We start from the raw sequence: 16,511 nt of genomic DNA, 5'->3' as shown, positions 1-16,511 counted from the left end.
GATCTTATGTAAGCCACTCTGAGAGTCTTTTAAGCTAACGAGTGGGGTAAAAATTAAGGAATTGATTGATTAACTATAGCACATCTGGGGAAGTCCTAATGGAGGGGAATGAAGAAAAGTGTCTTTTACCCTTCTCCATTACTGAAACAACCGCCCCCACTCCCCGTGAAGACTGAACAGCCCTATAAAGCTCCGGTTCCAAGTTGTTCAAGGGATCCTTGAACAGGAATACTCCTCTTCAGAGCTGGGGGATGCACGGCAACATTCCTGTTGCAGATCCCACTTGTCTTGTTCTATTCCAGTCTGAATAAAACCTGCCGTGTGGCTCTATTACACAGTTATGTTGCATTGTTCTGCTACAGAGATCAGAATTTATGTACCAATGCACCACTGACTTCGAAACCTCCCATTCCTAAAATAGATTACATAAAATGTCTCTGTCTCCTTCTCCCTCTTTTTTAACCTTGAGTGTTCTTTAGCCTTGATACTTTTATAGTCCAGGAGTTAGACCAGTGGGCTGTGAAATCTCACTGTATTATTAGTGGGACCTGACACAAAACGCTGCAAGCCCTTTGCCAGGATATTCCATTCCATTCCCCTCCCTCCAACAGTCAGCTACCATGCTGTGGCTGTTGAGCATGCTCAAACTTCATTGGGCTGATTTTGGGTTTCTCCCCCCCCTTAGGTTCCCCCCCCTAAAGATTCTTTGGGTACTTCTACATGGCTTGGGGTTCCCCCAAGCCTGCTGATATATTGCTCTTGTTTGTGGATGGTCCTATTCTGGCTCCATCCACACTAGATCCACACTCAGCCAACTGAATTTGCTATTAGTATATTGAATGTTTCTAGCCAGTGGTATAGCGATACATTTTGAAATGCGGATGCTCAGCTTGACAGTCCCCATAGCCACACTCCCAAAGAGAGTCCAAAAATTCAGGCAGCCATGTTGATCCATTATCAACAAACCAGTTCTAGCCATTTTAGTCTCTACCAGGAACAGGACTTTTGGAAATGAGTTTTAGGGCGCAATCACTGCTCAGAAGCCTCCAAACTCGGAACCTTCCAAGTTTCTTATGCCCTACTGGGCTGAAACCGCCAGGGCAGGAGAAGCAGTGGAGGCGATCTTTGTCTCCCCATCGTCTGCCTTTGGAGATTTTCACTAGACAAGGTTTTCAGCCTGTCTAGCAAGGGTGCTTGGGAGCGGAAGGCAAGGAGGCTCAGGATATCTTGTATCCAGGCTTCTCTAGTCTGCTCCTCTCCCCGCCCACTGCAACATCATCAATTCTCCTCCCACAAGGTTGCTCGTGGAGTTCCTCTTCGTCTTCACCATTGCAACCTGTTCGTTCACCTGCCTCTTGCTCTGGCCCAGACAATGATGGTGCTGAGGAGCAGTAAATGCCACTGCCTAGTTTCTCACTGACTCCCTGCCTGTCAAGCAAGCAAGTGGTAGCAATGATGAGAAAGAGGAGGAGGAATAAGAGTAGGTTGTGACAATGGCAGTGAGAAGGCAGACTCACTGAGGGCAGCCAGTGTGGTTCTTTCCATAGTGGCTGCAAGGGGGTGAGGAAGGGGGTGGATCTCTGACCCCTCCTTCTGTGATTGGAGCTCTGTCTCCAATCTCCAAAGGGAGAATCCAATGGTCCCTAGGGCGCTTGCCAATGGGCCATGGGATTGCTCTCCTAATTGCCCGTTCAAGACTAAGCCACCCCCAAATACTTTGCATTATAACAGGGGAAATATATTGTTGCTGGGAAAATCCACTCCCCATCCCTGAAGCAATTGTGAGGACTGCAGGATTGCTACGCCACTGGTTCTAGACCTGATTGCCTTAGAAAAGCCTCTTTGACAGTGCCTGCCCTTGTACAATCATAGAACAGTAGAGTTGGGAGGGGCCTATAAGGCCATCGAGTCCAACCCCCTGCTCAGTGCAGGAATCCACCTTAAAAGCTTCCCTGACAGATGGCTGTCCAGCTGCCTCTTGAATGCCTCTAGTGTTGGAGAAGCCACTACTTCCCTATGTAATTGGTTCCATTGTCGTACTGCTCTAACAGTCAGATTGCCTTAGAAAAGCCTCTTTGACAGTGCCTGCCCTTGTACAATCATAGAACAGTAGAGTTGGGAGGGGCCTATAAGGCCATCGAGTCCAACCCCCTGCTCAGTGCAGGAATCCACCTTAAAAGCTTCCCTGACAGATGGCTGTCCAGCTGCCTCTTGAATGCCTCTAGTGTTGGAGAAGCCACTACTTCCCTATGTAATTGGTTCCATTGTCGTACTGCTCTAACAGTCAGAGTTTTTCCTGATGTCCCGCCGGAATCTGGCTTCCTATAACTTGAGCTCATTATTCCATGTCTCTGCCTTGTCCAGCTTTTGATTAATTATTGCCTAGATACAAGCTGTCCCTACAAGTTGGGGATTGCACAAGATTTGTAAATATCTTGCTTTCATAGTGTTATATATAAAAGTCCAAGAAAAATGACTGTATTATGTTTTACTGTAACATTAACCAAGAGAGAGTAGGTGCTTGTAGATGGAATCGCTAAGGAGGGCCAGGCCTACCATTAGGGAGAGTGAGGCAGCTGCTTCAGGCGGTAGATGCTAGAGAGCAGTGGTGAGATGTTGGAGGGCAGAATTATGTGTACCATGCACCGTGGCCTGCACACCCTATGATATGTATATTCACTGCAATGTAATATAGTTTGAACACACTACAACGGGAGTTAACATCTGTTGCTTTATAGGATGCTCATCTACAAAGTGTCTGGATTTTATTTTGTCAAAAACTTGGCAGTAGACAATGTATTAAATTTATATATGGTGAAATGGCTTCATATATAGCTTGGCCACTGTAGTCCGTGCATTGGTAACCTCACATTTAGATTACTTTATGTGCTTTTATCTGTCCTGAATCTCTCACCCATCAGCTTCATGAGATGACCCTGGGTTCTAGTATTATAGGAGAGGGAGAACAATGTACAGATTTATTGCAATGCCTGCACACCACTTTGCATGATGGGGCCCTGTAGAGTTGTAGACCTTATGTTCTTCTTTAGCAGTAATGAGATTCACTGTTAATAACAGGATGCACATATGCTGGGAGATGTCTTCAAATGTTTATATAACTTTGTTATTCTTTATCTGAATTTTTAGCAATTGGCAAAGCCAGCTCAGTGGGGATACTTCTTCCTATGCCAAGTTTAATCTTCTTGAATTTAAAATGAGGCCAGCTCGAAATTGGTTGCAAGTATTGTAAAGCTTTTCAGCAAAAACAGTTAAAAACAACAACAACAACCATGAGACTGTTGTAAAACTGATTTAAGTTCAGATATTTCCAGAAATAATCACCTTGGGTTGGCAGGAGTTATGTGGCTGGGGGAGAGACCAAAAACAAGAAATTTCAAAGTGGGGGAGGAGTCCGCTTGTGATAATTCAGCGATGGTATGCTGTACTCTTCTGTAGGGCTTGGAGATGTGAGCATAAAACAAATTATTTTGCAACCTCAACTGTTGCTCTGGCCAGTGCCAACTGGCAGAAGTTTGCGAAACGCTTTTGAAATAGGGAGTGTGCTGTAGAAATGAATTGTGCCTTAAATAGTTTGCTGGCTAGGGATCTGATCCTGCAGCAATCTTCTGCAGCATTTGGAGTGCTGGGAGGACTTCAGCACTTCCCTGCAAAGCAGTGACTAACACTGTTTAAACTATGCGCTGCAGGAGGCTAAGAGCTCGCTGGGGTTAACAGAGAAAATTCGCCCCCCTGGCTGGTTGGGGAAACATGTCTGAAAGATGAGAATACATCTCAGAAGAGGCAGGGCAAGTAACCACATCCTCCTTTCAGAGGGCTGAAATATTCCGTTTCAGTGTTAACTCTCTGCAGGGCACAAAGGAGATTAACCAGAATGTTAACTATGCTGCAGATTAAAAAAAAAAATCAAAAATCAGAGAGACATATATAGGAAAGTCCCTGTCATCCTTCCACCTACCGGTTGCAGGAACGTCTGCAGGTGTCTGGTTTAGTTTGTAGTTCCAGAAACAAGAAGACCTATTGTTCTCTGTTTATAATTATACAGCTTTGCCAACGGACAGGAAAACCCCTAACACATTCTCTAGCTCCCTGGTTGTTGTTGTCTTACCCCCTTCTTTCCTTAGGATATCAGTCCCCAAGTGTCAAACCTTATCTAAGCACTGTGTGCGAATGACATATCTTAACTTTGAATTCTGCACTAAACTTGCTCACTCTGTTGCTTTTGAGTAGGGCAGGCCCTGTGAAGCAAGAATGGGTACAAGATATGGCAGGAAAGGGAATACTAGCAGGAGACTGCTAGAAAGAGGAGCGGGAGACCCAACTGGAGCAACACCATTGAAGTGGATGCGATGGCTGAAGGGACCATTAGGTCTGCAAAGTCCAAAGTTTGGGGCAAGAAAGAACAAGTGCAATTTTATACATTACAGTGAGCTGTGCTTTATTATTTTGCAAAAATGGCAGAGCCCTGTCATTGGTGTTGAACAAGGGCAACAAATTGGCCATTTGGGTGTTTTTGTTTTTGTTTTTGTTCATCTCTGTCTTAGAACTTTTAAAATAATTTCTTAAAAAAAAACTGCTGGGATAGAAGAGGATTGTTTTTGTTTTTGAACTATTTAAAAAAAGCAAAAAGCAAACTACCAAAATGATACATGGTAGCAAAAAAAAAAAAAAACTAGCATAAAAGACAAGCTTTTGAAGTAAGACAATGTCAATATAAATAAAATGTTTTGTTGCAGTCTTCCTCAACCTGGCACCCTCCAGATGTGTTGGATTACAATTCCCATCACTGCGATTGAACATGCTATCTGGGAATGATGGGCACTGCAGTCCAACACATCTGGAGGGCACCAGGCTGGAGAAGGATGTTTTAGGGTACAATCCTATTGATTGTTCTGTTGGGGACTATGTGCCTCTAAACTTGGAGGTGTCCAATCATCCAATCCATGGTGGGAAGAGTGCTGGGGGTCAGCTCCCCCCCCCCTTGCCACCCCAGTTCTTCGGCCCTGTAGACTTCGCTGGATGGGCTTTTCTACTCATCTACCTAGGGCACTTTGGAGGGGGAGGGAAGGAGGCTGGAAGAAGCCTCTCCTGACCTCTCAGTTCTTCCCCCCTCTCTGCCCCCCAGAATGCCCTCTTTCCTGCCCTCTCTGTGATTGAGTTTCCAACCTCAGAGAGGCAGCCAATGTGGTTCTCTCTGCGTTGGATGCAAGGGCAAGGAGAATGGGGTCTGATCCAAGGGGTTTTATGAGCCATCCCATGGCTGGTGTTAGGGGGTGGCCCACCTAAGCATGGGCTCCAGATTTTTTTTTGAGCAGTGCCCTGTATCTTCAGAGCTGCCCCAATTGCCACAGTCTGCCTTCAAACAAGCCTGCCTCTTCTTGCCTCCAAACTCAATAGCCTGGCAGTTACTAGAAGATCTTAGGATTCACTCCCTTAGCAGACTATTAGGGAGTATAGCATGAAGCATGTGTAATCCTAAACATGTTTATTTAGAAGTACAGCTAGAGTGACCAGATACAAAAGAGGGCAGGGCTCCTGCAGCTTTAACTGTTGTGATGAAGAGGGAATTTCACCAGGTGCTGCATGCATACAAATGACACCTGCTGAAATTCCCTTTTCTATGCAACTGTTATAGGATCCCTGCCCTCCTTGCCATATGGTCACCCTAGAGTTGGCCCTAAGGGAGCATAGGATCCATTCCTCCCCTACCACACATCCCGACCCCTGCATAGTTCTGATGGTGTAGCACTTCTGCGATCATAAAATAATGCTAGTGTAACATCATCAAAATTCTGCTACACCACTATAACATGGAGCAACAAGGATGGGCTTGCATGTCAGCGTAATCCTGAACAAGGCGGACTCTCTTCCAGATCTGTTTGTGGTCATATGAAAAGAGAGAATCCCTAAAATATTTTTAAATTACACTCCTGGCCAGGAAAGCAGAGGACTGAAATTGTTTTGTCCTATCTGATGATGGAAAGTGTATGCCGGGAGAAGAGAAAAGCAAGAGGGCTTTTTGGCTTGAAGAAGTGGGTTAGGTTTTTGGATGGGTCTCTCAAGACAGGCACTGTCTGGCCATAATTGTTTGCCCCTCTCCAGCCTTCCCTAACCTCTTGCTCTTCGGATGGCCACACTGGCTGAGGATGATGAGAGCTGTAGTCCAGCACATCTAGAGAGCACCAGGTTGGGGAAGGCTGCCCCATGCAGTTGCCCCACACATACAAAGTTAACCATCAGTAGCAAGTTTTGAGGCCACTTTCTTTGCAAGCTTGTCTTCCTTCAGGTAATTATGCATTTACCTTTAAAAAAGGCAGAGTGGCGAGAGTGGACTGAACCTGATTGTTTTTATATTAGCCAACTCTCTCTTGGGTTGACAACCCACTGAACCACACTGCCTCTTGAATTTTATTCAGTAGTCCTTTAAACATTTAGGGCTAGAGGTCTGTATCAAAAATCATATGAAAATGTACTCTGAGCCATTTTGTGGTCTATTGGATATATATGATTAAATGGGGGTTGGGGGTTGGAGGAGGGAATTATATTATTATGGCTGGTCCCAATCCAATCCCCCACCCCACCGTCGCATGCATGGGCATCTTGCATATTTGAAAAATCCTGGCTACTTGTTACAGAGCCAAAGGGCATGTTCGGATAACATGCCAAGCCATGGTTAGTGCCACTAACCCTTTTTCAGCAAGTGGTTGGTGAGCATAGTTAACTGTGGTTATGTAGCCAACATGGTTAGGAAAAATGCTGTTCACGCAACACACACAGCCATTATGGTTAGCTCAAAACACTTAACCAGAATGGCTTAGCATGTTATCTGAACAGGGTCCAAGTCAGAATGGGCTTTGAAGCATAGGTGCTTCCAGATAAGGCTTTTATGGCACCATCATGCTTCCTCATTCACGGAATTTTGCAGTGGAAGACAACAGCATCTTCCACTCATGGCCCTCCCATGTTTTCCCACCATCTTTTTCTCGCTGCTGAAAATCCATTCAGGAAGCTGCACCATGCCTTCACATTTGTAGTGCCAGGATCCCTCCCTCTGGAAGCAGCCCATCTCTTACAGGACACTTCAGAACTCCCCCAATGCCGATTCTCAGTAGCAACAGCAAACTTCATGGTGAGAGGACAAACTTAGACTATGGGAAACTGAAGACCCTGCAATGGGGTGCTCTGCTCCAGCATGCACATTAGCAAGCTGGAGTGAGTCTGAGCTGTTTATGCAGTCCTTTAGGATGAGGAGGGGGAAGGGGAGGACAGGAAGTCCTTTCTGCTCACAGCCCACTAATTAGACAGGAATGTTATCTCCCTTGCAGATGTTGACTCTGACATCCCCCTAACCTCCTGGCAAAAAAAAATAAAGCAGCAGCAATGCTGCTTGTTCTTAAAATAATCCGAGGCCCTGGGGAAAATGTCTTCCTGGGAGGAAGAAAATGCAGCCCCTAGACCAGGCTTGAGCCATAGAATTCAGTGGGATTCGCTGTGGTCCCTGATGCTCTTCCGGTCTTCCCCACATTCTTGCTCCGCAGCACATTGGCATCACTCAGCAATTTGGGGTGGGGGGAATCAAATGTTCTTTTTAGAGGTGCAACCCTGGCCATAACTCTGCTGGAACAAGCCCTAGCCAAAGTGGGAGCCAAACACTCAATGGTCTGTTCTGTTGTGTGTTGGAGCTGTGGGCAGAAGCCCTCCTACAGAGTAGCTAGAGGCAAAAAGCTCCATCCCACGAGCGTTTACTGGGCCCTCACAGATTGCTCACATGACGTCCTCAGCCTCTCGTGTGTCTTCTGCCCCTTCTGGCTTTCCTTGCGCCGCAACCCACCCACCCACTCCAGAAAAAGTCCGGTTGCTGCTCTCCCCGCCATGCCAGACTGAATGGGCCTCGTTACTTCCTGTTTTCAGGAAGCAACGATGGGGAAGAGATGGGAGCCGAGCGTTTCTATCTAGATATGATGGGGCTCAAAGGTGGCATGTTGCTGTGGGGAGGGTGGAGCTCGGGGTTAGCCTTAGCAATTGGTTTGGGGGATTCCAGAAGGGGCGGCTTCTGCTCTTCCTGTCCCCAGTCCCTATGGCAGTATCCATGAAAATCAATGAACGGGAAGGCATTTCCTTTGCTTCTGGTGAACAAAAAGTGTGAAAGTACTAAATTAGAATTTAATAAAAATTGAGATGGGTCTTTGCATTTAACGTGCTTTTTTAAAAGCAGGGGTGAGGAACCTGTGCCACCCTAGATGTTGTTGAATTCCAACTCCTATCAGCCCCAGCCATCATGGCCTACAGCCAGGCATGCTTGGAGTTGTAACCCAACAACATCTTGAGGGCCTCAGCTTCTGCAGTCCTGTTTTAAAATGTAGATTTTAGCAGCTGGGGGTGGAAGCGGATAATGGGCTCACTGCTGGCATGGAGGGGGAATTTAACCCTTTCCTTCCCTGCTGCGACTGTCCTGAAAAAAGTCCCTTTTCTGAAACTGGTATTTGCTTGTGCGGGCTGGAAGAGAGATAGTGAATATCCCCTTGGTACCTGCCAGTGTTATGTTGCTTCCCAGAGTAAACATTAGCTTCAAAGGGGGTAATTTCTTCAAGATTGCAGCAAGGGGAAAAGAGTTAAAATCCTCTCTAACTGCATAGAACATATTAATTATCAACTGATGCAATTTGCATTTTTTTAAAATAATAATAATAATCCCTGCATATTAAATGTAAAGTTGTATTTAAGCTGAAGGTTGCACTGCTGAAAGAGGCTCTCTTTTGGTTGTGCTTCTGCCGCTGCAGAAGCAAGGAAAAATAATCTCACGGTACAGTAACACATTTTCTGTAGATTGCTTGGAGGTATAGACCACCACTGATAGAGAAATTAAAGGAAGTCCTTTCAAAGTTTCTGTTTTGTTGCTCAAGCTGTACCGTAGATCAGCCTTGCCCAACCTGATGCCCTCTAGATGTGCTGGGCCTCAATTTCCAGCATCCCCAGCCAGTTATGCTGTGGATGCTGGGAGTTGAAGTCCAACACATCTGAAGGACACCAAAGCTGCCATTGGTAATGGGATGCCAGATAGAGACCAGCAGATCAGAGGCTAATTATAGAGCATCCTCTGCTAAGGTTCTCAGTTCCTTCTTTTATAGTAATGCCATTTTAAAACCATTTGGTTAGTCTATTAGTCAATTTATTTTTCTTCATGCTTTTACAGGCCATGCTTTACAGCTGTGAGATCACACCCACAAAGACCCATATTCTCTCAGTAAACAAAGGCAGGGATGTCTGTCATTTCTCCCTGCTCACAGGAAGCAAGGTCTCTATGCTATAAATCTGATAGCCTGATTTCAAGGTTGCTGGAGCATAATCATAACTGGCAGATGAGTAATGTAGAAGCTACCTGACCAGATCCAAGCTTGAATGTAAACATCTCCATTGGGGGAAACAAAGGGAAATTGGATCTCTGGCTGCCCAGCTGCAGAGTTGCCTGCATAGAGATAACATACACAAAGTCACACAGGCATTCATCCTTGCATATCCAGAATGCATTCACACAGCTTGAAACAAGACCACCCTTTAAAACCTTGGAGCTTTACCTCTTATTCTCATCCTGCAGCTGGAGACAAAACACTGGATAGATGGGTTTTTTTGCAGGGTTGTCAGATTTTGAACTGACATCTATGGCTTCCCTTTAACAGCAGTCTGATCTGCACATCCATGAGCAGGTGATACTGTACTGTCTACCTCATTGCCATGAAAACCTGCATCTGCTGATTTCTGCACATTAAGTTCTGTTAAAAGAACAGGATGGGTTTTACTGGTCAGTTGGCAACCCCAATGGACGTGTGCCCTAACAATCTTTTTTATAAGGGGGTGGGGAGAACTGACAGGTGTGTTTTCATTCATGCTTAGTGTTTAACCAATCTTCTAAAAAGTAAAATTAGCTTATTAACAGGGTTTTATTTATTTGGCTAAGCTTGTCTTTTATTAAAAAGGAGTATGTACATGTGGTATTTGTATTATCATCTTCAGCTTCTATAAACAGCAAGCTTCAGTACTAGATGATATAAAATCTCCGCCCTTACATAAATTCAGCAGCACTAATACTTTAGAAAAAAATACACCACTTTAAACCCCTCTACACTCTTCTTCGAACAGTCTGCAAAAGTGGCCAGTTCTACAGGTTGGTTTCAGATTGCTTTAAAATCAGTTACTTAATCTAAATTATGACTTTTCTTCAGTAACTAGTTGCCCACACACACACACACACACACACACACACACACTTTAATGTCTTTGTTTCGTTTTCAGCCTCCCCATTTGTAGAAAATGGACCCCAAGTTTTCCAACCTCATCAACCTATAGAGACACTCTAACTTGGTCTGCCAAATGACTTGCTTTTGGGATGTGCCCCCAATAAGCGGCTTGGTTCAATTACTTCAGGAAATATATATGTCTGCTCTGTAGGGAGTTTGGGACAACATTGCATGGTACACTGTAATCCCCTCATTGTCCGATTTTTTTTAAACTCGGAATTGCTGCTCTCCTGCTGTGTGCAGGAGAAGCAGCGCCATTAGAACAGTGGATTGTTCCACAATGTTCTTTTGAAAGAGTAAGTAACTGAGGAAGGAGAACACGGGCAGAGAAGAGACAGTACGGAGCATGTTAACCCCCGTGTGATGGAACTCTAAGAGAAAGAAAAGATGGAATACCTCCACAATGCTTTCTCATTGTGTACTTCCTCTTTTGAAAGAGGAAGTAACTGAGGAAGGAGAACACGGGCAGAGAAGAGACAGTACGGAGCATGTTAACCCCCAGTGTGATGGAATAAGAGAAAGAAAAGATGGAATACCTCCACAATGCTTTCTCATCATAGGGGGCCTCTGTCTGGAAGCATCCACATGTACTAGAGCAGCCTTCCTCAAGCTGGTGCTCTCCAGACGTTTTGGACTACAACTCCCAGCATTCCTGACCATTGGCCATGGTGGCTGGGACTAATGGGAGTTGAAGTCCAAACGTTCGGGAGGGTGCTAGTTTGGAGAAGTTTGTAAGGATGCAATCCTATGTGTGTTTTAAACAGGGGGTGGGGGAGGCCTACAGCTCCCAGGATCCTCCAGCATACTGAGTCTACCTTTACCTTTGATTAAACCTGGAGATGACTGAGTGGAAGTAAGTCCCATTGAACCCAATGGGGCTTACTTCTGAGTAAACATGCTTAGGAGTGTACTGTACCCAATTTCATGTGGAGTTGCTTTTGCAGGCACAATCCTACTTCATTCATTGCTTCTGATGAAGCAAGACCTTGTCAAAACAACTCATACCACTATCAATATGTTAGTCATTAAGGTTATTTTGCTACAGTGGGCTAATATGTATAGCCTTTTGGGTTGTGTTATTCAGTTCTTGGAAGGATTGCTCACATATAAAATGTTCTTGCCTCGGGGAAGAGCTATTGGACTTGCTAACTATCCAGCCTCTTCCAGCTCTATGAATCTATCAGTAATCTTGCATAAACATGAAAGGCACTCTGAGGGGGGTGAGATCGCTTTGAAATAAAGGATAGCCATTATGTTCTAAAGATGGGACTTTCCAGCTGGATCCTTAACACACATTTTTTGGGGAGCCAAGTCCCGGAAAGTTCAATGGATTGCAGCATTATGTGAACCAGAGCTTAGAGCAGGCACAAGCCTGGAAAATATCATACATAATATTTAGTGTTTTTTCCTAATTGCTGAAAGCATAACCAGATATTGGAATTCTACAACACACTCTTAAGATTGGAGAGACCTGGGTTCAAATCCCCACTCAGCTATGGAACTCCTGGCCCAGTCACTATCTCTCAGCCTAACCTACCACACAAGGTTGTTGTGCTAATAAAAGTGGGGGAGGGAGAGCACATGTGGGGGGAGGTGGGGCATAAATGTAAATAATTAAGGGTGCAATCCTATACCTTCTTACCTGAGAGTAAGTCCAATTGGACTCAACAGGACTTACTTCTGAGTAGACAGGCATAGGATTGTGCTGTAAACAACATTTGAATCAAGAAGTTTGTTTTCATTACCCTCACAAGTACACTAGCTGTAGAGGCTAGTCTCCAAACATGTGCAAAGTGCCTTTAAGTAAATCCAATCTGCTACCACCAGCAGCCTTCGGGAATGAGCAAGAAAGCTAGAGCAGGGGGCCTGGCCCACCGTCTCCTTTTTGGACACTCTGTACTCTTTGTTTCTAGAGCTGTGAGATGGTCCCGAGGTGGAAAGAGCACTTAAATCGCCCTCAAAATAAGGCACATTGTCAGCATGCCTGCCGCTCCTCTCTGTGCCTCCCTCTTGCTCAGACTGTCGGCTGCAGCCCTGCCCTTCCTCCAGGCAGTCATTAGTGCAAGCAAAGTACAGGCGTTCTTTCTTTGTGTGTGTCGTAATCTTCGATGACAACCGGAGATCTCTGGTTAATGGGGGTTCTTCTTGCAAAGCCTTTCTCCCGGGGAAAGGGCGACACCCGCCCCTGCAGTATCACAAAGCCAGCGCGCATCCGGCGGCGCATTGTGGCTGGAGAGGGGAAAACGGTGCGTGTGCGTGTCTTTGTTGGTCTCGCAGCTGGATTTTGCGAGGGATTTTCCCAAGAAAGGAGGTCAGTGGGTTTCTCAGGCGAGAGACCTCCCCCCTTCCGCCGTCCAGTGCCTTCTCGACGCTCCGCTCCGCCCCATCCCCGGCGAGAGCGCTCCGCAGGTCTCGTCCTGCCCATATAAGGCCGCGATTGTCACAAAACACCATAAATAGTGCGGTGGGGAGGGGGGGGGGGAATGTTGTCATTACCTGTCCGTCAGGGGCTGCGTTTGTTTAGGGCACCTTTCCAGTCGAGCCGGATCCTCCCTCCCTCCCTGCCTGCCTGCCTGCAGTTAGCAGTTCTCTTCACCCGCCCCTGCTGAGAACAAGTCTCCGAGCAGCGTGTCTACAGGCACGCAGCAGACACAAGCGGGCTGTATGAATCCGCCTCGCCCTTTAGAAGAGGTACAATACCCAGCGTTATGAGGCCAAACAACGCGTAATAATCGCGTTCTTCCTTCTCGGGGGTTTCCTAAGAAGTGGACTCCGGTTCACCAGAGCTTATCCCAAACATTTTTCCTCTTTATGGTTTTATTTTGTTGGAACCAGACTTCGAGATTTCCCCAACTTGGTGCTTTCCAGGTTTTATTTATTCATTTTTACGTTTATACTCCGCCTTTTTTACTCTTGCAGGAAACCCAAGGCGGCTTATATGGCCCTCCTCTCCATTTCATCCTCACAACAACCCTGTGAAGTAGTTTGGACTGAGAGTAAGTGACTGGTTCAAAGTTACACAGTGAGCTTCATCACTGAGTGAGGACTAGAATCCTAGTTTCCTGAGTCCTAGTCCAACCATTGCCCCCACACAGTTGAATTACAGTTCCTATCTTCCCCAGCCAACATAACCATTCTAAGATAGTGAAGGCAATAAAATATTCTTTGAGGGCCATTTCATGCATTATAGGTAACCTATGAGGAGAGATGGAAATTGTTCAGATGACACACTAAGCCACAGTGGTTAAGCATTTTGAGCTAAACATCATGGCTTAGTGTGTCATGTAAACCATGACTAAGCATGTCATGCAAACCATTCCTAACATGGTGGCCACATAACCACAGTTTAAACCCATTTGCTGCAAAAGGGTTAGTGGCCCAAACATGGCTTAGCATGTCTGAACAGACCCAAAACCTCTATGTGGAAAAATGCATATTTACTATAATGAGGGACACACACAAGTTCTTTCTGTCATGTGGCAGCCCAAACTGTATATGAAAAACACCTTCAGAAGTGGTATTCGTAGTTATCTCTACTCAGGAAAATTATGCAGTGTTCTGGCATTTCAGTAGTACACCCACTATGACACTACTGAAGACCTCCGAATATAAAGGTCACGTCAGGTGTCAGGGCCTCTTAGGCAACAAGATCCCTAGAGAAGCAGCTCTTGTCGTTCCATGTCTCTCAAAATGAATTGCACAATAGCTTTTCTTTACTGTGGGTCAAAGAGCATCTTGAACAAGTTTAGGTTATAATAACATTTAAGAAACAAACAAACTCATGATCTGAGAGAGTCGTTTAATCTCTGTCTTCTTTATAATTCTTTATAATTCCTGACGCAAGCTTTGAGGTAGGACATTTAGGAAAGCTGAGCAAAAAATAGATGCTTCTGTGCCAGGTTATGTGCTTACTCAGCTTTGCCAGGCCAGTACTGACCCAGCCGCCAGGTCCATAGACTTTTTCAGTATACAAAAGATAATAGAGTTGAATTAATTAAATTACAAAAACTGTAAAGCAGGATGTCTATGTCCCTCCAAATGTTGCCGCAAACTACAGAACGCACTCCCCTAAGAACTACAATTAGCCCCCACTCTCTTGGCCCTTAGAAAAAGTGTAAAGACCAATTAAGCTTTTCAAAATTTAGATAGAATGAAAACATTAAAACAATAAATTTTGTTTTTGTTTTTATTGTTTAAAAGTTTTATTGTTGTTTTGAATTCAAGGTTCACACAGTGGCCAACCACCTGCCCACGGGAAACCCACAAGCAGGACATGTGCAACAGCACCCTGCCACTCATGTTCCCCAGCAGCTGGTATACATAGGCATACAGCCTCTGATACTGGAAGGAGCACATAGCCATCAGGACTAGTAGCCATTGATAGCTTTCTTCTCCATGAATTTATACAATTCCCTTTTAAAGCCAGCCAATGTGGTGGCCATCACTTTGTCTTGTGGATGTGAATTCCATAGTTTATGCTCTGTGCCAAGAAGTACTTCATTTTATCTGTGCGCCCCCACAATGACTGTGTAGACTGAGAAAGAAGAGACGGAGGATGAGGCGGAGGAGGAGGAGGAGGAGGAGGAGGAGGAGGAGGCTGGGGAACCGGCCGCCGCCGCCTCCCCGCCGGCCTCCTGCTGCCGGGCTAAGAGCCACCCAGGTCGGAGAGCTCGGCGAGCTCTCTGACCCGGGTGGCTCTTAGCCCAGCAGCAGGAGGCCGGCGGGGAGGTGGTGGCGGCGGCAAGGACGCGGCCGGTTCCCCAGCTGCCTCCTCCTCTGCCTCTTCCTCCGTCTCTTCTTTCTCGGTCTACACAGTCATTGTGGGGGCGCACTGGGGGCGCATGTAAGCGCCCTCACAACGACGTGTAGATTACCTCTCCCACCAGCTTCATCAGTTCTAGTATGATGAGAGAGAGAAAAAAATGTCTCCCTATCCACTTCCTCCACCCCATGCGTAATGTTGTTAAAAATCAGAATAAGGCATGTCTGCAAGCCATAGCACACTTCAAGGAACAACACAGAACTCTTAGGAGGTATTTTGCAGGAGAAGGAATAATGTCTCTTCAGATTCTCTTCCCCCTCAAACACCTTTTCTGCTGCAACCCTTGTATTATAATGTTTCTGCACTCACTTGGAGGAATTACTGTTGATATGATTGTTCCTGGCACCCTTCTCCTCCTAGGATCTTGCCAGGCAATGAAGTCATTGTTATGTTATCAGGATCAACGGTTCATTCCCTTTGCTGGGGCAAAGCAGAGAGGCCACTCCCTTCTCTGCAAGATCTCCTTGAAGCTTGCTGTACCTGAAGGCATGCTGAGTAACCATGCAGGGAAGTGGGAGGATAAAAAAGTGACACATGCTGTAGCCAAGCAGGATCTAACACAGCCTACACATTCAGGAGAAAGAAAGAAAAAAGAAGGGAAAGGAAGAAGTAATGGCTTGAGACACTCCTCCTTTTCATTTTTCTCCCCGATCGCCTATGGGCAGCATGCTGAGCGTTTTCCAAAGAGTACAAAAATTCAGCTGGGATTCTTCTCAACAACACCCAGGCACCAAATCCAGAGTATATTCCATGTTGCTCAAAAGAATCTGATTTTCTCTTGCTTCCCCCACTAACTCTTGTTGTTGGGTGATTATTAATTTTTTTAACATTTTTTTTTAACCCTGCTCTTACTCAGAACAGCTCAGGGTAATGTATCCTCACAGCAACCAAATGAAGTGGGTTTCACCAAGAGAGAGCCCAAGGTCACCCTTTACGCTTTGGGGCTTAACGGGAGATTTGAACCCAAATCTCTCTGGTCTAAGTCCAGCACTTGAGTCATTGCCAGACTCGTTTTAAAGGTGACACAGAGATCTGTGTGGTTTTAAAATATTGTTGTTCACAAGCTAACATGTTCCTATGTTTTATTCAAAAGATTTTTTTTTGAGAGGAGGAGGTGTTCTCATATTAGAAAAGTAGAAATTGTTCTGCCCAGGAAGACTTCCATGACAACAGGAGAATTGTCACATAATCAAGAGGGCGAGGGAGTCTCAGACTGTTAACAGGAGAAAGGATTCGGAGCCACACTGCTTAATTGGAATTCTTTAGGGTTTATTTATTTTGGTTACCATCAGTTTAACTCCACTGCCTAATTAGCACTAGGAAAGGAAGCCTTTGTTAAAGATCCTGCTGCACAAGACCCTGCTGCACAAGACGTG

This window comes from Elgaria multicarinata, chromosome 9 (genome assembly GCF_023053635.1).
Source record: "Elgaria multicarinata webbii isolate HBS135686 ecotype San Diego chromosome 9, rElgMul1.1.pri, whole genome shotgun sequence".
NCBI classification, from domain to species: domain Eukaryota; kingdom Metazoa; phylum Chordata; class Lepidosauria; order Squamata; family Anguidae; genus Elgaria; species Elgaria multicarinata.
The sequence above is the reverse complement of the archived record's forward strand: the minus strand, read 5'-3'. Positions refer to the sequence as shown.